At 39.9% G+C, this 25755-nt stretch overlaps 1 long non-coding RNA gene across 1 annotated transcript in view; it reads right to left on the bottom strand.

Annotated features, from left to right (window-relative positions):
- Positions 1-464: 464 nt before the first annotated feature.
- The window catches only part of LOC120884259 (uncharacterized), a 148173-nt gene continuing 122882 nt past the window's right edge, over positions 465-25755 (bottom strand). The window contains exons 5-6 of the long non-coding RNA XR_013433968.1: positions 6332-6881; positions 465-664 (exon numbers count right to left, since the gene is read on the bottom strand). This is a non-coding gene — a long non-coding RNA (uncharacterized LOC120884259). The remainder of the gene's footprint in view (positions 665-6331; positions 6882-25755) is intronic.

The raw sequence follows: 25755 nt of genomic DNA, 5'->3' as shown, positions 1-25755 counted from the left end.
TACACTTAAAAGAGATGGTCATCCATCTCAGTAACCTACGTGTTTCAAAGATTTGCAGTTTGGACTACTTTTACATGTCTGGGAGACAGAATATCATTATGGACTGTTAGGCAATCCAAAAATATCACTGTTTCCATGTGAGGATACTTATTTATTTTTAGACTTAATAGTGAGTGCACCATCTACATGAATTGGACTCACAAAATGAATCGTATTACCCCCAAATCCAGATAGTCGGTTCGCATGAAACCAAGTTTCATCAGTTGGGTATGGTGCTTGGTACAGGACACAAATGCTACACAAACACACCAGCACCACCCCTCCAGGGCTGAGAGGTGTGACCTCTTCACTCTGAGCTCCTCAAGCAAGACAAGCTAACAAGAGAAATGCATAACAAATAGGTTTGTCTAAAGTTGCTCATGTTCCATGACACAGCAGACTTCAGAAATGAAGACCCATGGGCCTAGAGAAAACTGACGTCTTTATTTGTAGATTCAAGGAAGATGAACAGCTAGGTAGAAATGTGATTTGACAGAAAGAAATGAGTTCATGGTATTAGACTAGGGAACCCAGAAAGGCCCGTGAGTTCAGATTTGTCTTCTTGGCCTCTCTGTGTAGCATTTCTTCCTCCAGGTATAGGGCAGGGCTCCTCTGGAATGATACCCTGGGGGGCAGAAAGGAGAAAATGATTTTTCTAGGTTTTATGGATGGCATTGGGAGAGAGGGGTTCTAGTTTCCATGATCTGCCCTGGGAAAGAGGAATCCTGATTTCTATGATTCTCTTTGGAGGAAAAAGAGGAGCAAGACACAGGAGGACTGGAAAAAATCAGGACTTGCCTCTGAGATCTTCCAATCCTCTTCTGTTCAAAGTGCCCAGCATGCCAGGGTGTTATACTTTGGGGTACCATGTTCTGAGCCCCAGCACCAGAGACTTTAACACAAGATCCTGTTTCTATACCATATACAAGGCCAATGCCATCATGGATGGGTCTATTGTGGTCCCACTAGAATTTTATGACTCAAAGAAAAGACTGAGGACCTGGAGCCACAATGTCAGTGGGAACTCGCAGAGGAAACAGAATCTTGAGCCTCAACTAGGACCTACTGCATCTGAATCTATATTTTAACAAGATCCCTAGGTGATTCCTATGCAAGTTAAAGTTTGATAAATCCTGTTTTTTAGAAAAGTAGTTATCAAATTTGTACACATGTTGGAATAATGGAGGGTTTTAGAAATGATTCCTGCCTGACTGAGCCTGACACATTTTTTTCTGATCTAATTGGTAGGAGAATGCAACCTGGTACAACTTGGGCCTTCAGGGTTTCATGTGCACCAGAGTTTGCAAACCTCTGCTATAGAGAGCAGTCAGTGTCTTTTAACAGGTTTTTATTTGTTCATTTTAGTTATATATAATTTGAGATTTCTTTTGGATGTAATTATACAAAGTATGGAATAAAATTTACTCCAATTCAGTTCCCAGTATTTCTCTGTACCCTCTCCTCCTCCCTCCCTATTTCCTTTTCTCTACTTTACTGATCTTATTTCAATTACTATATAATTTACTTCTATGTATTTAAAGGTTTTTAATAAATTAGTGCATGCATACATACAGGTGAGATTCACTGTGCATATATGTACATAGGAAAGCCTTGTCAGATTCATTTCATCTTTCCTCCCTTTTTCTAATTCTCCTCCCTTTCCCTCAATCCCTTAACCTTATTCCACTAATGATTTTTTTTTCTGTATTCATGGAACCCATACCCCTCCCCCATACACACACACATTTTTCTTCCTCTTCTTTCTTTCTCTCTCTCTCTCTCTCTCTCTCTCTCTCTCTCTCTCTCTCTCTCTCTTTCTTTCTTTCTCTTCTCCCTTATTTTGGTCTAGCTTCTGCATAACAGAGGAAACATTTGACCCTTGACTTTCTGAGTCTGGCTATCTCACTTGGCATGATGTTCTTCAGTTCCATCCATTCATCAGCAGATACTATAATTTCATTCTTCTTTATGGCCGAGTAAAATTCCATTGGGTTCTTTATCCATTCATCTGTTGATGGGCACCTAAGCTAGTTCCATCGCTTAGCTATTGTGAATTGTGCTGCTATAAACATTGATATGGCTATGTCCCTATTGTATGCTGATTTTAAATCTTTTGGTTATAGAGCAAGGAGAGGGGGACTTAGTTATATTCTGGTTTCATTCCTAGTTTTTTTTTTTAAGAATCCTCATACATTTGACTAGAGTAGTTGTACTAATTTGCAGTGTTTTCCAAGCTTTGCTGATAAAAAAGCACCTTGAGGTATTTGTTGGTTGTTCAAATTCTCAGGATTCCTCCTGGACTTGCAATTTCAATATCTCCAGGAGCCAGGATTGAAAGGCTACAAATTGGCTAGTTCCTTATGTAATTCTTAACATCAGAAAACAAAATATTGCTTTAGAATACTTTGGATACAGAGAGCTCAAGAAATAAGAATCTCTCTCAAAAGTATGCATTTCTCAGTCCTTCTTCTCTGGGGCATCTTTAGATATGTCATCTTCATCCATGAGGAACCATTATAAATTTATTGTGCTTCGTTCACTAAGGAATTACTTTATTAGCAACTACTATATTTTAGGGCAGGATCTTTAAATTCATCATTTGTTCATTCAACAAATATTAACGAAAGATGATAATGATTAGATAATGTTGTCAAATTCCTAAGGACACAATGTTGAACAAAGGCGCCCTCCTTAATCCTATGACATTTTCATTCTAACCAGGGAATAGAGAGTGAAAAATTATAATAAACAGGATAATTTATAAGTGCTGTGAAGGAATAAACACCACTGAATAGTAGAAACTGGCTTAGGGTGAAGGTAATCTGCTTCAGATAAGGGTGTATTAGAGTTCTCCAGAGAGACTTTACCAATAGGATGCATATATAAATATATGAGAGGGGATTTATTAGGGGAACTGCCTCAAGCAATTATGGTGGCTAAGTTCCACAACACATCTTCTGCAGGCCAGAGACTCTGGGATGCCAGAAGTGTGGCTTGGTCCAAACCCAAAGACCTCACAACTGGAGGACCATTGTTCCAACTCTCAGTTTGAGGCCAAATTCTGAAAATCCATGGCTAGGGTTGGGAGAGTAGTGTAAGTCCTGGAATTCAATGTTTGAGGAGCCAGAAGTTCTGGTGTTGATGCCAACTTTCAAAAAAGAGACCAGCTTGCTATCTATATTGGTTCTCTACTGTCCCCAGTCCATTGGATGGAGCCCATGCATATTGAAGGTGGATCTCTCCTAATTAGTCCACTTAGACTCATGGAGTAATCACCGACACACCAAAAATAACACTAGGTCTTCCTTCTTTAATCCAGTTAAGCTAGCACCTAAAACTGCCATCACAAAAGGTTAATGAGGACATCTTGTGTGAGGTAAGGTTTAATCTGAGATTTACAAGATGAGAATTTCTGGGGGGGGGGTCAGAAAACAAGTGATTCAAAAAGAGGAAGTAGCCAGTACAAAAGGTATAGCTGGAATGACCTCAGTGTGTTCTGAGAACAGCAGGTCACATGGTGGTTCCACGGTGAGTAGAAGAAAGGTCCCAGATGAGGTTGTAGGAACAGAATCAGATCTTACAAGGGCTTGTTGGATTTGGAAAAGGGGTTAGGTTTTATTCCAAGAACAGTGGAAAGTCATTTGAAGATTTTAACAGGGAGGTGACATGGCGGGGTGGACATTTGGAGAGTGGACTCTGTTACAAAAAGCAGGAGCCAGAAGACCAATTGGGCATCTGTCATAATGAAGATGAAGAAGATGAAGACGAAGATAACTTGGGCTGGAAAAATAGACACAGAAAAGAAAAAAAAATGTTTCCACTGTCCAATGTATGATACACCGAAATATGTCTATGAGTTGGCTTTTATTTCCTTTGTTAAAAAAAAGAATTTGTTCCTGTAGTGTTTATTTGTCTTGTACAGGCCTGTTTTGTCTTTGCATAACTATCCAGAGTGAGTAAATTCTCAACACCTTGGGTGTGAGACCAAGGGAAGACTGTCCACTCATTCCTAATGACCCTTTCACTCTGGTTTAGGTAAAGATTGTCATTCATAAATCTCTCAAGTATTTGCTTTTCCTGATATTTCCCCCCACCCACCTCATTTTGGTTTCAAACCCACTTAATGCTTTTTGTGAATAGTGCAATGCTTTCCGTGTGAGTGGAAGGAGAATTCATACCGTTTTGAGCAGTTAAGTGCTTTTAAATATTTTAAAGTGCTGGGAAGATATTTAACTTTTTGGCAGGGAGATTTGGAGAACATGTTATTTCCAGCTGTGGAATAGATCCATGTTTGGAAGGAAGAAATTCGTAGCATCCAGAATATTACAGGCTACATCCAGGTGTTTTGAAGAGTCGAGGACTTTCCATTGTTTCTTCAAAATGCCACTCTTCTTCCTCCGTGAAAATGGATCCCCTGAATTGAGCCTCAGAAAGGGCTCTTGGAATCCTTCCAATCGTCTAGGAGGAAAAAGGGGCTTCTGAGAACATTAAAAGCAGGAAACCAGGAGCAAGAGAGTTTGGGCACTTGCAAAGGTGTTAAAGATGAACAAGACTTAGCTTTGTAAAGAAAGTGGTCTGGGGTAAGGTGGCAGAAAATTCCATTCTGGAAGAGCTAGAGGTAGAAAGAATGGGAATTAGGAGGGGGATTCCAGAAGTTATAAACCATCACATTTATGATGTTGGGTTAAGAAGAGGAGGGGGTAATAAAAGAAAAGAAACAAGACTAAGTCTTAATGGCTGAAGTAAAATAGTAGCTGTTGGGACCCCAATGAATAGTCAGCTCTCAGAAATTTACACTTAATACTATTCTGGAATATTGTACTCAATACTATTCTGGGAAGTTATACTCATGACTATTCTAGGATGCTGGTGTATATGCCTGCATTTTAAAGTTTTAAGGCCAGAAAGACAATTGGACAACATATTCCTTTAAGTTGCTTTCAGAGACAGGACCCTGGGATGATTGAACCTTGGACCATTTCAGACTGAAGATTGAATTTAATCTGCTGGTCTGTGATCCAATTAATAGCAAAGCAATTCAATGTAATTGACCCCCAAACAGTTGACTTGGTGACACAGGGATAGGACTTTGACAGCTTAGCAAGTGAGATCAGGAAAGGAAATTAATATGTGATTTGAGTTAATTTGGGCACCTGGTAGTTTAATAGACACTTTCATCCTTTGTTATTGGATTGAATCTGGCCCAATTGGGAGTTATTGAAAAATTTATTGCCGTAACCTGGCATCTGTGATGGGCCACTTCACAGCTCAAAGCTTCTTTCTGGATCACCTAGGGTAAATGATGCAACCAGGGCCCTGGCACACGTACACACACGCATTGAACTCACACAGAACCACCTTGTGTTTCTTCCTAGGAGGGTGGTGTAAAATGTGATAAATGGTAAGACATTTTGGAACCAAAAGCAAGACTCACCAATTCCCAGAAAGACCTGGGCTGGATATAGTACAAGCAACACACTTTTAATTAAAGAAAAAAAATGGTCTTACACATCTGGTTTCTTGCAGACTGGGGTCTTGCTTCTGATTTCATGTTTTCACGGCTGCTCTAGGAATGTGTGCTCTTTAATTCACTCTATTTTGAAAGATCTGCTTATTGTTTGGGATTTTAGACTGTGTCTCGCTAAGCCTCATCTTCCTCGATCTAAGCACATGTGATGAGTTGTGCTTATTGAGACATAATCTATGGGAAGACAGCAGGTTTAAATCTTTCATTCACTTGCTACTGCAGGATACGAGATTATAAAATTTCAAACAATATGGAAGGAGTTGAAGCAAAAGGCAAAAAACATTTTTCATTGAAACATGCATCGTCCGATTGCCTTCTAAAAAACTTTGTACCAATTTTTGCCCCCACAAACAATATGAGAAACTCCTTTCCTTTTCATAATTTTGGGTAGATTTTATATAATAGTTTAATGTATCTCTATCTAAACTTTGTGGCGGGGGGGCTCATTTGAGTATGGAGTTTTGGGTTTATTTGCTTTTTGTTGTTACCTAAATGGTAGTGCTCATTATTTTCCAAACCCGCTTTTCTCCTGAACTTGCTGAACAGCAAGCCCTCAGCTAGTTGGAGGTCTATATCCTTCTTCCTTCCCTGGCCCAGAAGTCTGCTCTAATTCTTAGATGGTGTCATCTCATCTTTCAAACCTTAGCTCCAATGAAACCTCTGGAAGAAATTCCCCCTGTAGATTTTTTTTAAGGAGAAATTCCAATTCACTCTAAAGAACTATCTGCTAGGGTTAGAATATGGTTTGTCCCCTCTGAAACTCACCTTTGAAAGTTGATTGCTGTTGTGGCATTGTTGGATCAGGTCATTAAGAGGGATAAGTCTCCTTCTCTTGGGATTTGACATCTTCTCACAGGACTGGATTAGTTATAATGTGAGTCTTCCCCCTGTGTTTTTTCTCTTTTAGGCACACAGATACACTTCCATTCTTCTATCATATTATGTCACAGTATGAAAGTCCTCTACAGATGTTTCTGCCATGCCCTTGAACTTCTCAGCCTCTGACACTGTGAACTTAATAAACTTCTTTCCTTCATAAATCAACCAGTTGCCAATATTTAGAGCAATGAAAAACATACTAAGACATGGTGTATCACATTTTCCCACTATTTTCCCTTAAAGAATTACCAGAAATCCCTCTGATCATTTTCTCTGTTTGTTTGTTTCATGCCTTTCTCCATCAGTACCTTTTCTTTGGAGACTTGTATGTCTTTTACAACATTGTTTTCCCAGTCTGGCACAGTGACCAACCGAATAATTATGAATTTTGTTGAATTGACGGATGAACAGCTCTTTCATCTTATTCTTGAAGGCTCTAAGTGGAGAGGAGAGAAGCAGGTGAAGAAGATGTCATTGACTCCTCTGACATTATAGCTTCAAACCCACCAGGTTTCTGATGGTATTAACATGAGGTTCCCTGTGAAATCATTAGGATTTGAGGAAATGAGTTTCTCTTCATATTCTCCTTTCCTGATGAAATTGAGGAGGATTCTGCCACATTTTGAGACTAATTATTTTTTCCTATTTAGTTCAATGCAACTCCCAAATTATAACTTGGGCCACAGATAACTAAGATAATTTCCTTTTTTATTTTATTTTATTTTATTTTGCAGGGAGTGGGGGTGTAGAGGAGGGAAAGGATTTATTCATTTGCCTTGTTTGTGAAATTTCCCTGTTTCTAAGAAAAATCAAGAGAATGCAATGTGATATGACAGATGTTTTTCTCATTGATGGCTTGATTTTTTTTCCTGGTCAAATACTCACTGTAGACCATTTAGACAGTCCTGAAGAATATAAAGAAGGAAATGTAATCCTTACATTACCTTTTATTGTCAAAATAAACATTTTGTCTTAAGCTCGATTCCTCCAAAAGCAGATGCTGAGAGGACTGGAATGTAAGTTGTTTATTTTGGAAATAATCCCAGGAATTGCATGCAGGAGAGTGGGGGAGTAAGAGGAGGAAGGAAAGGAAATCAATTCAGGGTGTGTTAAAGAGCAGGTCACCCTCGTGAGCAACTGGGCTTAATCCTGCTGGGGAGAGCACATAATGCCCACCTCTGAGCTGCCTCATGTGACGGACAAGAAGTTAGTGTATTCATTTCCCATTTCCAGTTCATGATTGGTGGAGGGCTGCTGCTAGGGACATTTACTCTCTCAGCCCCATTCCCATCCTTTGGGTCCTGCTCCCAGCACAGACTGAACAAGTTACCATGGTCACAGAGAAGCCCTCAGGCAGAGAGTTGTGAGAACTTACAGCAAGAAACCAGCATGCCCCAGAGCCCTGTGTGCTGCAGAGACTCAGACAGGGTGTGGACAGCATCTGCTAGACGATCATTAGAGGAAGTCTGGGACAGACCCAATCCGGTGTCAAGTTCTCCCCTGCCTACACACAGGCCATGCTCAACAAATACAGAAGCATAGACACAAGTTTAGGAAACTCAAATTCAAGATTGAGCACACAAACAAAAATCAACATTGGCAGGCATAGGAGCGAAAGGCGTCCAATGTGCTTTAAGCAATAGACTTGGTCTTTTGTATCCTTGTGATGGGAGAAGGTGCCCCCAGGTGGTTGGTCCAAGAAGAACGTGAAGTGGGGCACACCTAAATACAACCTGAATCTGGGAGCCTTTGCTAACTGTCACCTGAAACAGCGCTCTAGTCTGCAGAAGCGTGGGTAAGAACAATCCATGTCTATCACAGTAAGTTACAAAGTTTCTGGGTTATTTGTTATGCAGCACGATTTCAACTAATATCTGAGTGGTACATTCAAGAGAGCAGATTTAATAGAGCAATGAGAACAATAGTTTAAAAATACCCTTGTAATCCTCACATATGAGGAATGAATAGGATCGATTTCCTTCTCCTTTTTTAAAAAAGGAATTAATAACTCGGGCCAACAACTTGATCTGACATTGAACACCAAGAAAGATAGAAAAAAGATAAAATTGTGAAAAAAAAATTGAAATATCATGAGTAGAGCCAAGGAGGGGAGCAGGGAAATATGGAAAGCAGTGGTGGGGGAAAAAAATCCCAGAATGAAGAATTCAACAAATATTTGAGCAGAACAGAATTTAAAAGTGCCGTCATCTAGATACATCTTGGCAAAATTTTATTAAAATAAGAACTTGAAAGAGAAAGAGACAGAGGGAAAGAAAAGAATACACTAAGAAAGTAAAGTAATTTAACTTTAAAGTTCTCATCAACAACATGGGATCTGAACAATTAAGGGGAAAAGAAAGACCTTTGAAAAGTCAAGAACAAAGGAAAATCTCATCAGTTCACTAAAGGATATTCCCATAAACCAGTAGTGAACATCATAATTACGAGTGAAAGAACTAAATTATTCCTTCTCTAGTTTGTTAATTTTTTTAAATTTTCAATGTGCATCACACATATCTTTCCAATATAAGTTGATATAGATTGATGTAGACATTTTGAATGGTTGCAAATTATTTCATTCTATGCACCAATGTATTCTAACATGTTTACTCAGCTCCTTTTTAACTGATATTGATTATTTCTAACCGGTCATTTATAAGGTAGGTGTCATTATTGTAATTTCCTATATACTCTATCTCTTGATATTACTAATATTTTTTATTTTGATTAAAATAATTTAAAGATAAATCCTAGAAGGTTTAAAAATACTCTTTAAACAATACTACTGCAGCTAATAATAATCTCATGTTTATCCATTCAGCAAATCATGCCAACTCTGAGCCACATCTCACCATGCACTTGGCACACGTCACTGAATAAGACCCATTTACTGTCTCATGAATTCTATGTATTTGTTCTTTTGTGAATTATCCATTAAACTATTCAACTAGTTAATTTGTTTCTTTTGATTTTTAAAAACTAAGCATGCATTGGGATAGTAACATTTTGTCATATGCATTACAAAAATGTTTACCTTGTTGTTTATATTTTAATTCTTCATCGTTCTTTCTTTGCAACTCAGTGAACTTTTGATTTTATGTAAACACATCTTTCAATATTTACCTATGTTTTTCTACTCACTTATCACCAGAATATGAAAAGTCACATACATTTTTCTTCTAATATGTTTATAATTACTTATATTTTAACTTTTAAATTTACCAAATAATACTCAAAATAGATTCATCTACTGCCTGGACATGACATCAGAATCATACAGAAGATGAATCCTATTGGATACCTTATTTGGTACTGGAAGTGCATTAACATATTAAGGGGGGTGTGTTTTCTCCTTGCTTCAAATTCTCCCTGTGTTAAAGCATGGTGATATCCACAGAACTTCACAGAACCACTGACCAAATGCTTTTCTTGGGAGCAGAGTTATTGCCTTTGAAATAAAGATCTTAGCACAGCCCACATCATCCTTCACAACAGACCTCCGAGAACGGCTTGACTTCCCCTTCCTGGTCTGCACCCCCTCTGACTTTGGGCCCCTGAAAGTGAAATGTCCTTTCCGCTGAAGTCCTTAGAAAACATGGTTTTTCTCCTGCCTGATTTGACCTGCTTCTTCACCTTCACTTGGCTAACTCCTACTTTTCCTTCAGTTTATGCTTCAGTGTTGCCTGCTTGGTAGAAAGCAGGCAGTGGATTCCTTTAATATTGATTGGGCCACTACTCAAAAGTTAACCTTTGGTGAACATCTTCTCCACACCTTCTAAATAAGGCTGCTGAAACACCAGTCCTGAGCACAACCAACCAGGCATCCCATCAAATTACAGAAGCCAAAAACTGCGGGTTGAGCATCCTTCATCTTAACATCCAAACTCTGAAATGATCTAGAATCCCAAACTTTTCAAATGCCGTAAGTGGAAAATTTCATCTCTGACCACATCAGATAACAGGTCTTAGCCAAAACTCAGGTGCAAGGGGAAACTGAGGTTGTCTATATCAGGATGTACAATTAGATAAAGGAGTTGGAGGTGAGGAGAGAGTTCCAGGATTCCCTTGAATTGTTTCAACGCAATTCAAGTGTAAAGATCAACATATACGATGTTTGCCTCCTAAAAGTCATTATAATGGGTATTAGAAGAAGAGGGAGAAATCCAGGTACAGACAGCAGGTCTGAGTAGACCAAATGACATGCTTGGGGACTCTTGGTTCTAAAGATATGAAATGAGGAAGTCAAAGTTTTCAAACCCCTGCACGCTTCAACAAGAAAAATCTATATTTGTCTTCTGTTCTTCATTCATGATGTAAGTCAGGTAAATACCTCTTCTTTACTTCATTTTGGTTCTCTCTCTCTCTCTCTCTCTCTCTCTCTCTCTCTCTCTCTCTCTCTCTCTCTCTTTATTAATTTTAGTTACAAACAGCACCAGGAAACACCCTGACATAATCAAAAGCGTGGAAACAACTGGCTCCAATTCAGTCTCCAGTTGTACCCCCATCCCAATTTCCTCCCTTTACTCCTCCAGATCCCTCTTCAATTCAGTTACTTAGTTACTTACTTTATTTATTTATTATTTTTTAAATTAATATCCTGCAGATACACCTGAAGCTGGGACCCAGGTGCCACCACCACTCATGCACATGTGAAAGTTTGGTCAGATCCATTCCACTCTTCTTCCCTCTTCCTGCCCTCCCTTCCTCCTCCTCAATCCTCCTTGTCTACTCTACTGGTCTTTCCTCTATTTTGATAAAATTCCCTTTCCTTCCTTCCTTCCTTCCTTCCTTCCTTCCTTCCTTCCTTCCTTCCTTCCTTCCTTCCTTCTTTCCTTCCTTCCTTCCTTCCTTCCTTCCTTCCTTCCTTCCTTCCTTCCTTCCTATCCCCCTATCCTTATTTTGGATCAGTTTCGGCATATTGAAGAGAACATTTGGCCTTTGATTTGGGGGGATTGGCTTATTTCACTTTGCACAATATTCTCCAGTTTCATCCATTTACTGGCAAATGCCATAATTACATTTTTCTTTATGGCCAAGTCATATTCTATTGGGTATATATACACCACATTTTTTTTATCCATTCATCTGTTGAAGGGCACCTAGGTGGGCTCCATAGCTAAGCTTTTGTGAATTGTGTTGCTATTGTGAATTGGGCCACATCATGTGGCTGCATCACAGTAAGTGTGTTGATTTTAAATCTTTTATATATACTTTTATATATATATCTCCAAGAGTGGGATAGCTGGGTCATAGGGTGGTTCCATTCCTAGTTTTTTGAGGAATCTTCATACTGTTCTGCAGGATGGCCTTATTAATTTGCAGTTCCAACTACAATGTATGAGTGTTCCTTCCCCCCCCCAGACACATCCTCAACAACATTTATTATTATTATTTGTATTGTTAATATTTTCCATGCTGACTGGAGTGAGAGAAAATCTTAATGTAGTTTTGATTTACATAACCCTAATGGCTAGCCACGTTGAACATTTTTTTTTCATGTATTTGTGGACCATTTGTATTTCTTCTTTTGAGAAGTATCTGTTCAGTTCTTTTGCTCATTTATTGATGAAGTCTTTGGAGTTTCTTGGGTGTTAAGGTTTTTTTTTTTGAGTTTTTTTGCATATTCTGGATATTAATACCCAACCTGAGGAGAAGGTGGCAAAAATCTTCTCTCTTTCTGTAAGCTCTCTCTTCATGCTCTTATTTCCTTTGCTTTGTAGAAGTTTTTTAATCTGACATCATCCCACTTATTGTTTATTTTATTTCTTGCACCTTAGGTGTCTTGCTAAGGAAGCTGGCTCCTCTGCCGGCATGTTGGAATGTTGGGCATACATTTTCTTCTTCATGCAGTGAGTTATTCAGATTTGCAATAACTTGAACACTGTTTATTCTTTTTCAAGTATATGCCTTCAGCAGAACAAATATTTTTCCTATATATTCCTTGCCTTAATTGATAAGCATTAATAAACATAAATTTAAAAAATAAAACACAGATGCACTAAAAAACATCATATAAAATTATCTTCAGGCTATGTGCACAAGGTATATATGAAACATTAATAAATGTTATGCTTGGACTTGGGTACCATCCCCAGGATATCTTTTTCTGCCTATGCAAATGTTTCAAAATCTGAAATCCGAGACACTTCTTGTACTGAGTAGTAAGTGTCTTGAGGGGAAGTCCTGGTTTTTTTCATTAATGTGTCCTCAGCAATTTAGAAGACAAAGTGAATATGGACAAAATAGTAAACCAACAACTACCAGGGGAAAAGTTTGAGACAATATCTTTTCCTGGAGAGTGAACTACACAAAAGAAAATGTGCTCATTATTCAAAGCCTTGGTGCCTTGGAAAGAAGGCACTGGCTGTGAGAACTTGTTTCAACTTGGGACAGCAGCCAGTGCTAACTCTATGACCTTGGACTTACAAACTGTCTCAGATCTGGTTTCCTTCTCTGTGAATTGCCATAATGCCTACACTCGCCCAAATCTCAAGATTATATTTCTTGAGCTCTTAACTGTGTGCCACACATTACAATTATTTTATTAAATATATTACCTAGTTCACTCTGCATGCCCAAAGGAGATATTATTATTCTGCTCACTGAAAAAGTAAGAGAATCTAAGGTCACGGGGCCCATATGAGGGTCCCTTACAGTAACAAGAGCACTGAGAAGCTATTTAGTATAGTCTGAAGCTTGGAGAGGTTAGACCAGTGAACCAAGTTCACAGGCTTGAAAATGGGGATCCTAACCTAGGACAGCCCAGCTGCATGCACAAGGTCCTCTACACTGGTTTCTCGCTCTGGACAGAACCAGAGAGCTGCAAGTGGCCAGGCTTTGTAAACTGTAAGGCATCCAACAGCTGCTGGTGATGAGGAGCCCACTTGTTACAGGACAAAGAAGGGAGTGAGCAGCAGCATCTGGATCTACGTTTGCCTTCAGGGAGGAATGAATGCCTGGGATTTCAGATCTGATCCAAGTTCAATGTCTCTGGCCTGAGGTTGTTTTTGATTCAAGGCCACTGCGCCCTGGTTTCCATCAACACTGAAATAAATACCACTTTGCAATCTGCACCTTTTATTAATGGTGTGACTGACTTAATGAGGGCTCTGCTGACTCACATCAATCTTCTCTTTAGGAGAGGCCCATCAAGGAATCCTTGACAGCTGCCAGGCTGGATCTACTCTGTGTCAGCATTTGGCAAGTCCAGCCACCCTTGTAAGCAACTTCTCCTTCCAGAAGAGGGAATGGGAGAAACCCCAAGACTCGAGATCAGCACACACACAAAAAAAACATGCACACGAGTTTAAGGGCTATTTTATTGGGTTTCTCTGGACTCTGTTGTTATTTTTTAAGTTTCAGGCAGACACACGGTCATGAATAGATTCCTCTTAAAACTTGATCGTAAAATATTCTCCAAATGGGCAGAGAGAGGCACTAATCAAAACTGACAGGAAAGGTCTGCACAGAGAAACAGATTTCAATGAGACACCGAGGATTTTTTTTTCATTGCAAAGTTTTGCTTCCCAGGCTGACTCACAGAGGAAAAGAATATTTGCCCCTGATGACAAGATGTGATTTAGTGCATTCACATCACAGAATGGCCATCGCTTACAGATGGCAGCATGGTCTCCCCAGAGGTTGGAGCAGAATCTGTGGTTCTGTCTACACACAATTTCACGCTGGCTCTATTTTCCTGGGAAATTGATTTTTGTTTGTGAACAAAAGTCCTTGCCCAATCCACTCATTTTTAGGTCTGTTTTTTGTCACTGTTCACACAAAGTTCTTCAAAATCATTTCAGGCCAAACATAATTCTTTTCACAATAAACTACATTGCTGATTACACATAAGGTTGCTGGGTGCTCCCATCCCGCCTCTTGGGTGACCCGATCAGGTTGGAAACTTGTAGCTAAAAATGCCACCTTGGGGACTGGCATGCTCTCTCTTCCACTACTGTAGTCGTGATAGGACTGGAGGAGGAAAGGTAAAAAATGGGAAAGACATTTTATAAGCATCAGAGTAAAGGGGAAGGTGTTATTTAAATGTGAGACTACAAACTACACATACAGTAGTCTTTCTGAAAGAACGATCAAAGCTTGCCTTCGGAGAAAAATGCCTGTTTATTGAGAAACAGCTCTGCATATTTATAGAGACAGGGGTGGTTTGACAGTTGGCATGGGGTGCTTTCTGATTGGTGGATAAGGATCAGGAGAGCCAATAGGGCTACTCTGATTGGTGGGTAAGGATCATGTGAGCCAGCAGGGCTCACCATTGGATGGCTCTTCTTGGGGGATGGGGAAATTAGTCTTTTGGAGCAGGGGTGACTCCCAACAATTTCCCCCATCCATGATTTTGCTAAGGTTTACCCACAGTCCACCATATTTTGAAGATATTAAAAGGGAAAAATTCCAGAAATGCACAGTTGATAAAGTTTTAAATCCTATGTCCCTGTGAGTAGGGTGAAGAAACCGCAAGTCATTCTGTCCAATCCTACCTGGAATGCGAATAACCCCTGCGTTCTGTGTAGCCATGTTTTATATATATATATATGTAGATAGGTACAGACACACACACACACACACACACACACACACACACACACACACACGTCCATGAGAGATTGCATTGGCTGTGAGATCAGTCATGTGAAATTCACAACTGGACTTGCTGGAACCCCTGGCCTTGGGATTAAAAGTCAGCAAAGTCAAGGGAGATAGGATAGAAAACTGTCCCCAAAACCTGATTCTTTATTGCACCAGGCAATGGCCACTGCATCATGTGTGGCACTTGACTAGATACAGAGAAGAAAAGGCGCAGAGAGGAATGTACTTGGCCAAGAGAGTCAATGTCTGAAACATCACCCACCTCCATTTGGCTATCTGGCTTCTGAACTGGTAACCAACTGTATTAGTCAACTTCAGCCTGAGATAATCAACTTATGAGGAGGTCTATTTCCTCCTGGCTTTAGTGGCTTCGGCCTGGGATCACCAGGCCCTGCTGCTTTGGATCTGGGATGGTGCATCATGGTGGGAACAAAGACATTCCACTCATAGTTAGAAGCAAAAGAAAGAAAGGCAGAGAAGGACCTGGGTTCCCTTAATTCCCCTCCATGGGCACACCCCCAGTTACCTCAAGACTCCCACTAGTCCTCACCTCTTAAAATTATCATCTTTCAGCAGCACCTCACTGGAGACCAAGCCTTTACACATGGACCTTGGGCAAAACTTGAAGGATTTAAATATCCAAACATTATTTAAACATCCAAACAAAATACAACTCAGGGGAAAAGAATATTGCATTATCCAAGTAGAGGAGGAATTAAGGGAAATGATGAAAGTCAGATGAGTAGCATGTGTTGGCTGGCCCTTCTGACCAGTGTCCTATAAGAAAGAGAAGACTTTCCCCTAACAACCAGCCAAGCTGCAAAACAGATGGAAAGGAACACAGCTCTTTGCAGGTTAAATATTTTCCACCGGAAGTATATAATCTGAGTCGATTGAGTTTGGCAAGAGGGAGCCTTCCAGGGTTGCAAAAGATAAAGCCAATTTTTCTTAAACTTTAACCTGAAGCAGTTTTAACTAGTAACTGGAAGCCCTGGAGTCAGCAAGAGAGAAAACTCAACCCTAAGTCCGTTCAAACATCCTCCATTCAGGGTTCCTTACCAGATGACTTCCCAGGTTCGTGGGAATGGTCACATTTCTCAGGATTATGAGCAAAGCCTGTTGTTTCAAATGACTTTAAAGTTGGGAGAGTGGTTGGACAAAGCCGAGAGGCCAGTAAATAAAAGAGTTATTTGAACAACTCAATGGAAACAAGATATTGGGTTGTAGATATCTGCACATGAAGCCGATGGGAAGCAAATACATAGGAAACCTACTAAAATATTGAGAGAACTGTATTCAAAGGAATTACAAGCTTAGACTCAAAAGCCAATATAGGACCCAGGCCTTCAAACCTAGACCAGTAGGAAGGGAGATGATCAGTTGCACCACCTACCAAAAGAACAATCTCATATGTGACCACAAAGTACTATGAGCAAGGGATAGAGGCTAAGGATGCAATATTGGATGACCAAACAATCCACTGCACTGACTGGTAGCAGGGTCTCTGCTATTCTTCCTCTGGCTTGGCTTGTTACAGATCCAATTGTGGGAAGGGACGGCATTAGAAACACACGGTAACCACTGATGAGTAACTATTGTGTGCTTGTGATTTTTTTTTCTCCAAAAATAAGCTTCTGGTATTATTCTTATTGGCAGATAAAATTGTATTTTCACATACAAATGTAATGTTTTTAAGTATATGTCTGGCCATTGTGTTTTCCCTTCACTGATATATACATTCAATATAGGGGGGACAGAAAATGTGTGTTTTAGGCTAGAAATCAGTGGCCCATGAGGAGCCATCCCAGGCCTGATGGAGAATGTTATACAATACCTAGAAATCAAAGAGTTTGGGTAGGACTTAGTACTGCCTCCCTATGGGAAAAGAGTATGTCATGTCATTAGTGAAATAACCCAACAAGGATATTCATATGGCCACAAGGGCAGACTCACAGAGATAACAAGTTGACACCAATGTCTCTTCTGGCTCAGAAACAAATAGGTAGCTGAGCACAGGGCTATTCAGAATGAAGATCCCATTTTACACTGCCCCGCACATTGACCAGTTAATTGTATTCTGATGTAAGCCAATGTAGTGTATGCAACTTCCTGGGAGTTTCCTCAAGGGAAGAAGTCAGATTCTTGGAATTCTCTTCTTTGTGCTGGATGAAATTCAGATGCATTGGATGGTGCTGGGGCAGCCATTTTTTCCTGGGAATGGAAATAATAAAAGTGATCTGGGATCCTAATGGCTGTGGCCCTAAACTTTTATATCAGCTCCCAATGGCTTATGTCTAGACATGAAAGAAAGAAGTAAAACTGCAGTTTGTGAAAGATACTGGGTTTGTTTTTTTCTTGGTCCTTACAAACTTAATATAACTACCATACATGTATATAACCTAAAATTGTTTCAAGAGATAGTCTAATCAACTAGCAGATGAATCAAAATAAACAGGTCATGAAAAGAAATCCATGATACGAAAGAACTGATGGTAAGTGCCAAAACAATTTGCTAGGATTTGAATATGAGGAGTCCTTCAAAAGCTCCTGTGTTGGTTCAGGAATATTCACAGGTGAAATGGTTGGAGTGTGAGGGCTGTAACCTGACCAGTCCATCCTAGTTTAAATGGACTAACTGGGTGGTAACTGTAGGCAGGTGGGATGTGGCTGGAAGAGATGGGTCACTGGGGGTATCCATCTTTCCTGTGGCCCCTCCCACCCTCTCTCTGTGTTTCCTAGCAGCAGTACACAGAGCAGTGCTCTGTCAACACACCCTTCCACCACGATGTTCTACCTTCTGTTAGGCCCAGAGCAATGCCTTTGGTTGACCATGGGCTAAATCTCTGAAACTGTGAGTCCAAAATAAGTTTTTCTTCCTCTATGTTAGTCTTGTCAGGTATTTTGGTCATTGTGACATAGAGCTGAATGGCACAGTGTTCAAATAGAAAATAAAGTGTAAAAATTTCCAAAAATAATACAATAAGTCTGATTACTGACTGAAGTTCCATGTGATAGTAATTAAAAAAAACATCTTAACATTATATGAGATTCTATTTATGACTATGATGTTCGTACTCACTTATCAGTGCCAGGAACTGCACTATTTTGTTTTATTTTGGGTTTTGTGGGTAGATGTGTATGCTGAGATCAAACCCAGCATACACCTATGCTGGGCAAGTACTGAGCCACACACCCCCAGCCACAGGCAGTGTTCTGTTCTAAATGCTTCCTACAGATTATCTCATTTTATGTGCAGAATGACACTCTGATCATTTTATTGTACCCATTTTAGAAATGGGATTATTTAGTCATAGAAAGGTTTTTTTTTATTACTTCTATACTTTAGCTGTCAACCCAAACATGGCAGTTAGCAGTGCAAAATATGAAATCCAACAAGAGGGCTAATTCCATCATTTTACATAGAGAGCACTCAGAAATGCTATGCGCCGCCTACCACTGTCAATTAAGTTATTAAAGAAAAAAGAAACAAAAGATAAAAACCCTTCTAAATTACTGAAGGAAAAAATATTTAGGAGAAAGAATAACAGCCAAAGGATAACAACAAAAAAATTAAAAGTAAAGAGAAAATAAGAGAGCTTTTAAAATACAGTGGAAATAAGATAACACTCATTATATTAAAGGCAAATGCTTAAACTCCTCTATCAAAAATGTCCTATAAGCTGAAGAAAAATATAAAACATAACAATTAAATCAATTGATCACAAACTAAGAACCAGAAGCCATTCTGAATATCAGCACTAAAGTGACCAAAAGGTAATTATAAATCAATAGATTGATGATATAATTCACCAGATGGTAGCTTATCACTGCAACAAGTATTACTCTGCACCAAAAAGAAGTCCAAATCAATTGTAGGTGAAAAGATTTTAAAAGCAACTTTAAAAAAAGTCAGAAAAGTACCATCATCTAATTTAGAACTAGGATTGTAAAATATCTCCATATAATTTAGAACAGGGATTGTAGTAAAGAATAAGATACATGATACAATGAGACCACCTATAAACTATGTCACAAAACACCAAAAGCAAATCAAGAGAAAAGAAGTTGGGAAAAATTGCAATACTTACAGTTGGAAACACTATGGAATACAGGACATAGAAAGAGCTCAAAAAATGTTAGCTAATTTCTAAAATAAAGAAAGAAGAGAACATGATACTAAAATTTACAAAAGAAAAAAAATCATGGGACAAATAGCTATGTTTTAAAGTACGGTACTACTCTAAATCTAGAAGCAATTTTGATCCATAATCTTTTTTTTTTTTAAAGCACTTTCCTGTGTTGACAAGGACATGGGAAAACATTTATCTAGATACTGTTTCTTGGGACATAAATTGGTTTAAATTTAGAAAGTATTTTGACATTACGTCAAACATATGCCAAAACTTTAAGACTGTTTACCCATTTAATGCAACTAACAATTGATATAATTCAGTTAATTATTCAGCTAAGGATTTGGTTCTAAGGATGTACATTAACATAGAAAAACTCAGGGGAAAAAAATAACCCCAAAATTTAAAAGGAATAGTAAGTAGTCACTAATAACTATCATGGTATTGGAAAATGTTTTAAAATAATTAGAAAAATGTGTATCATAATTATATATATATTGCACATAGCATATGTTTAACCACTGAACGTCTTTAACCACTATTCCTAGTTGGACCATACCTCTGTGCTATACTTTGGATAGGCTCATGTGTGGAAGGTTTGTTCCACTGGGAGTTGATAGAACCTTAAATGAGTGGAGTAGTGGAAGGAAGTTAGATAACTGCCCTTCAAGGGGCTATTGGGGCCCTGGCCCCTGCACTTTATTCTCTTTGCTTTCCAGCCACCACAAGCTGAGCAGATTGCTCCTCCAGGCACGCACAGCCATGATGCACTGTCTTGCCACAGGCCCGGAAAAAAACAGGACCAACTGACCCACAGACCGAAACTCTGAAAAATGACCCAAAATAAACCATGCCTTTTGGAAAGTTCATTATCTCCATTATTTTTTTGTAGGAATAGAAGCTCACACATTGTATAAAAGGAAACGCACACACATAAAACCACTAATTTGTGAGGAATGTTTATATCAGAGTGGTGGTATTATGGACAATATATTGAAATTTATTTTCCTTTATTCTTTTCTGTTCATTTCCATTTTTCTGCATGTGCTCTAATTACAATCAGAATATTTATTGCCTTAAGATATTAAATCAATAAGGATTTAAAATGATTTTTAAAATTCCAACTCTTAAAATAAAAATGAAGGTCTTCGGTGTGTCCCCAAATTAATCAATTATTTTAATCACTGGAACCTGATCCCTCTATGACATTTCCTGTTGTAGCACTGATAAGCCACAAGGCATGGGAATTGTCCTCACACCCACCTCTGCCTGTTGCCCTCAGGACCCCCTAGGATGAATGCACATCCGATTGATTGATTGATTACCTTGCCCCCTTACTAAATTTTATCAAAAGAGGAAACTGAAGTCAGAGATGGGCAGTGACTGCTCAAGGTCAGAGCAAGGTCGACACCTAAGCATGGTCTACAGCCTGGTCTCTCAGAATCCATGCCATTTAAAATTTCAACAAATATCCTCAGAGAATGCCATGCATTCTCTCCTGCCCGCTTGCAGCTCTAACAACAAAGAGGTTTATAGCATGAAAACGCTGGTAGGATTGGGGGTACAAACTCTGGCTTGTAGCTGAACTTGCTAAGCGGCTGCTGCCGAGCCATAAAGCAACTTGGTCCTGGCTGCCCTCTTCTTTAGACTCAAATCTGTAAAGTCGAGTCATAAAGTATAACAGAAGCTTCCTTTGATTTAAGGCTGAGGAGGGGAGAGCCTTGAGTAAGGAACAGAGATCTGAGCTGTTTACTTAAATAAGCGAATGGAACTTCAACAGAACAGCTAATAAATAAATCCTCCACGAGGTCATGCCAGGCTCCCTGGGGCCTGAGGTGTTGGGTCTGAAATCCAGCCAAAGAGACCAACGCGTCCATTTGGCCTCCCAGAAGTCTCCAGTGGGTCTCCAGGGTCCCCACAAGGCCTGAGGTTTGAAATTCCTTCTGACAAGCCAGGCCTGGGGGAGCTTGATTTCACCCACTCTGGAAGGAGAGACGGCAGGGGGTAATCTGCCAACTGGGGAAGTTGGTGCTCCGTGGCACTGAGGTATGTCTAAGCTGCTTTTCTCAGACCACAGATCTATTCTCCCTCACTGCTGTTTCCTCCTTGAAATCCAGCAGAGGAATAAGAAGACCTCAGAGGCAGACCAAGTGACATTCAAATTTTAATTGAATTGGTTTCCATATTTACGTTCAGTGGGCAAGCTGACCTTGGAAAGACTCCTGGCCCCCCTCAGGGAGTTTTCTTCCTGAACCCTCCATCCTTGCTGACCCTTCTTTGTGGACTTATCTTTCTTCCTCCCTTATCACCCATATTCCAATATCCTTTTGAGAAGCCACCCTTCACTTAACAACTGGTCTGATTTGAGCTGACCCTTAAAAGTCCATGTGCTGGAAACTGCATGCCAAAATTCAAAGGTGAATGGTCTTTGAAGGCAGAAACTTGGAGAGGCAATTAGGATGAGAGTAGGCCATGAGGGTGGGGGGACCCTGTGATGGCAATAGTGGCTTTAAAAGAAGAGGAAGGGAGGAGGCCCAAGCTGGCCTGTTTGTGTTCTAGGTGCATGTGACGCCCTCAGCCATGCAGCAAGAAGGTGCTCTCTAGTCACAGGTGCCATGCTTTGGCACTGCCCAGCCTCCAGAACTATGAGCTAAAAAAAAAAATCTTTATTCTTAAAAATTATCCATTCTGTGATATTCAGTTATAGCAACAGTAAACAGCCTAAGACAACAACTGAGACCAAAGTAAAACTTGTATCTTTCACTTCCTTAAAAGATTTGTGTGAACCTACAGATCTCCACAGCTATTGTCATATAGCGTCTAATAGCATCTAGGTATGAACGCAATTTTCATTTCCCTGGATGCTTTTCCTTCCATGAGTATCCAGTAAAGAGTTCTCAAAAAAAAAAAAGAGAACTTCAGCAAGGTAAGTGGAGAGCTGGTCTCACCCATGAGCTGAGAGCCAAGGGAGGCCTAGATCTCTGACCACTTCCTGGAGAAAGTATGGCCCACCCACACTCCCAGAACAAGAGTGAGATGCTGTTTGTCTTTGGTTGCAGCAAGATAGGTGCACCTCAGTGCTTTCTTCCAGTTCCTGTGTCTTTTAAAGCAAGGTGGGGAGCTCTGATGTAGCAATTACTTATGACTCTCCATTGCAGTATATTTACTAAAACAGTCTTACTAATGGGCTGTTTACAGTCATTTCCCTTTCACAGATTGGCCCCAAAGTGAAATGAAAACAAACAAACAAAAAAATGATACCCAAGGGTTTATCAATTTTTCTTCCTTATAAACTGCTAGTGCCTCTCAGCAGGAGATGTTCACAATCCCGGAATTTATAACTGCTTCCAGCAGGATTTGACTGCCTACATTGACTCAGTTTATGGAAAAACCCCAGATCCCTCCGGCTGAGTCTGGTACCCCTTTGCTGAGGTTGACAAAGTCACTGTTGGGTCTGTGAAATCACTGGGGGGGCTGCAGCTCATGGGGCACTGGAGTCTTGCAGGGAAAAATGAGGACACAGTCTTCAACTAGCTTTATGGAAATTCTAAACAAGCAGAGGAGGGGCTTTGTTCCCTGCAGAGATTTCCTTAAGTTTCTTTTTTTTTTTTAATTTTTGAGGAAAGAAAACCTATCTTTTATTACATCTAGTACACAGGAAGTAGGAAACAGTCTGCCAGCAGAACCTGAAATCCAAAGCCAGAGTAAGAGAGTGAAGGGGCAGAGTCCAAGATCAGCTGGAGAGGAAAATGTTGGACAGAAAGCACAGATAAGACATCAAAAGGAAAGAAGGTCACACATAGCCAAATACCATCAGAATGGCATCTGAGAGGAACCACCCAGCTAAGCCATTACCTCTAGGTTTAGGAGTGAGTTTGTACAAAGGGCCATTTTATCCTTTACGTGTGCACTTTGTAAAACAATCAAGCCCATAGTTGTGATTAGCTTTAATGATGCTTGCTTTTTTTCAGTTTTTTTAATTATGCAAAAAGGAATATCCACTAAAATCTGGGTAAACAATAAAACAATCTCTGTTTCCATGCACCTTCAGTCTAGTGGTAGACATGGAAAAATTAGGTAAAGATGAAGCTTTGGCAATCAGAGAAATACAAATCAAAACTACTCTAAGATTTCATCTCACTCCATTCAGAATGGCAGCTATTAAGGATAAAAACAACAATTAATATTGGCTAGGATGTGGGGGGAAAGGCACACTCATACATTGCTGGTGGGACTGTAAATTGGTGCCGTCAATATGGAAAGCAGTATGGAGATTCCTTGGAAAACTGGGAATGGGACCACTACTTGACCCAGCCATCCCTCTTCTTGGTCTATATCCAAAGGACTTAAAAGAGCATATTACAGGGACACAGCCACATCAATGTTTATAGCAGCACAATTCACAATAGCTAAACTGTGGAACCAATCTAGATGACCTTCAGAAGGTGAATGGATAAATAAAATGTTGTAAATATACACAATGGAATATTACTGAGCATTAAAAGACAATAAAATCATGGCATTTGCAGGTAAATGGATGGAGTTAGAGAAGATAAATGCTAAGTTAGCCAATCCCCCTAAACCAAATGCCAAATGTTTTCTCTGATATAAGGAGACTGATTCATAGTGGGATTGGGAAGGGGAGTATGAGAATATTAGATGAACTCTAGATAGGACAGAGGGGTGGGAGAGGAAAGGAGGGAGCATGGGGTTAGAAATGAGGGTGGAATGAGATGGCCATCATTACCCTAAGTACATGAATGAAGACACAAATGGTGTGAATATACACTGTACACAACCAGAGATATGAAAAAAATGTGCTTTATATGTGTAATATGAATTGTAATGCATTCTCCTGTCATATATAACAAATTAGAATAAAAAAATTTAAGGAAAAAAAGATGAAGCTTTGGAGTTCACTTGGTAGAGATCATTCAATGCCCTGTAGTTCCCATTGGGAAATAACAACTGCTAAGGGAGGTAGGAAGCTATCAAAACGTATCAAATATATTAGTTTGAAACTTTCAAAGGATGATATATTAGTTAGGGCTTTTCAGAGAAACAGAACTGAAAGTATATATGTAATTATTAGAGGGGATTTATTACATTGACTGATGGGGTGAGTAGTTGACTAGTCCCACAATGGCCATCTGCAGGCTGGCTGAAGAGCTGGGGACACCAGTAGCTGCTCAGTCCAAGAAGCTGGAAACCTCAGAACCAGAGAGAGAGGCCCATGAAGCAGTTTCAGTCTAAGACTGAAGGCTTGAAAACCCCTGAAGAGAAACATGGGTGCAAGTCCATGTTCAAAAGCTAAAAATAAAAGTCTGATGTCTACAGGCAACAACACCAAAATATATACCTGATTCAAAAGAGTGGATGCTTCTGCTTCTTTGTTCTCTCTGCATCCCTGGCCTATTGAATGGGGCCACCCATCTTCAGGGTGAGTCTTCCCCACTCTGTTCTCCAACCCATATGCCAACTTCTCTGGAAACAAGGTCACAGACACATCCAGACATATGCTTTCCTAATTTCTAGGCATCCATCAATCCAGTCAAGTCGATGACCAAAATGAACCATCATGAATGGCAAGACATGGTCAAATACACATATAATGGTGATCAATTTTCAAAGGCTAGCCTGAGCTAAGGTGATGGCAATAGAGAAAATTCAAGATGTATTTTAGAAATAAGCATCAACGCAGCTCGCCAATGAATGATATATGAGCAGGCTTCTGCCATGATGAGGATTTTCACTTTTTCCAAGCAGTACCTTACTTCCTGCGTCCCCAGACTTAGGTGGAGCTGAGGGGGAGTTTAATGAGCTTCTGTCTCTCCAGTTTCACCATCAGATGGTGCACAACCTCTCTATCTCCCACCTATATCCTAGGCCTCGCCACTTATCAGTTGGGTATCCTGGGCAAGATATTTAGTCCCCATGAGCTTCAGGGTCCTCCTCCGTAAAATGTGAGAATGTAAATGACAGTCTGTCTATGGAGCTCCTGAAATACAGAAGGCACTCAAAAAATGCATGCCCATTGGTCCCTGCCTTCCCTCCTCAGCCCTGTCCTTATATCTTGAATTAGGTACATTCCTTATCTAAATATAACCTTATGTTTGTAGCCTTCTCTTATTCCTCATCCCATATAAATTTGCTCTTCTCCCTTCTTTGGATAAATGTTCTTCTTTCCTCCATACATCTAGCTAATTTCATTTTTTACACTTGTTCCCTGCAGTTTCCATACACATTTCTGACATTGTGTTTGCTTATGATCTGCATTGACAATGACCTCTCTGTACCCTGGTGGGAGAAGCAGTCAAGTTCTTGAACTGGGGGACAAGAGGTGGTATGTGTGGGTCACACACAAATGCACAAGCATTTCAAAGTTCAAAGCCGGGGCAGACAGGGACGATGCTGGTGCCGAAGCCAATTCAGAAGCTAAAATACAGAATCAGGAAAGCTGTTAGGTGAGAGGAGGCAGACACAACCTGCCAAAGATAAGGAATCTTGAAATAAAAGCAAAGCCTGTCGCAGACAGGAAACCACTCAATCCCTTCTCTGTCACTGTTGTGGCTGGGC

This window comes from Ictidomys tridecemlineatus, unplaced genomic scaffold (genome assembly GCF_052094955.1).
Source record: "Ictidomys tridecemlineatus isolate mIctTri1 unplaced genomic scaffold, mIctTri1.hap1 Scaffold_77, whole genome shotgun sequence".
Classification (NCBI taxonomy): domain Eukaryota; kingdom Metazoa; phylum Chordata; class Mammalia; order Rodentia; family Sciuridae; genus Ictidomys; species Ictidomys tridecemlineatus.
The sequence above is the reverse complement of the archived record's forward strand: the minus strand, read 5'-3'. Positions and strand labels throughout refer to the sequence as shown.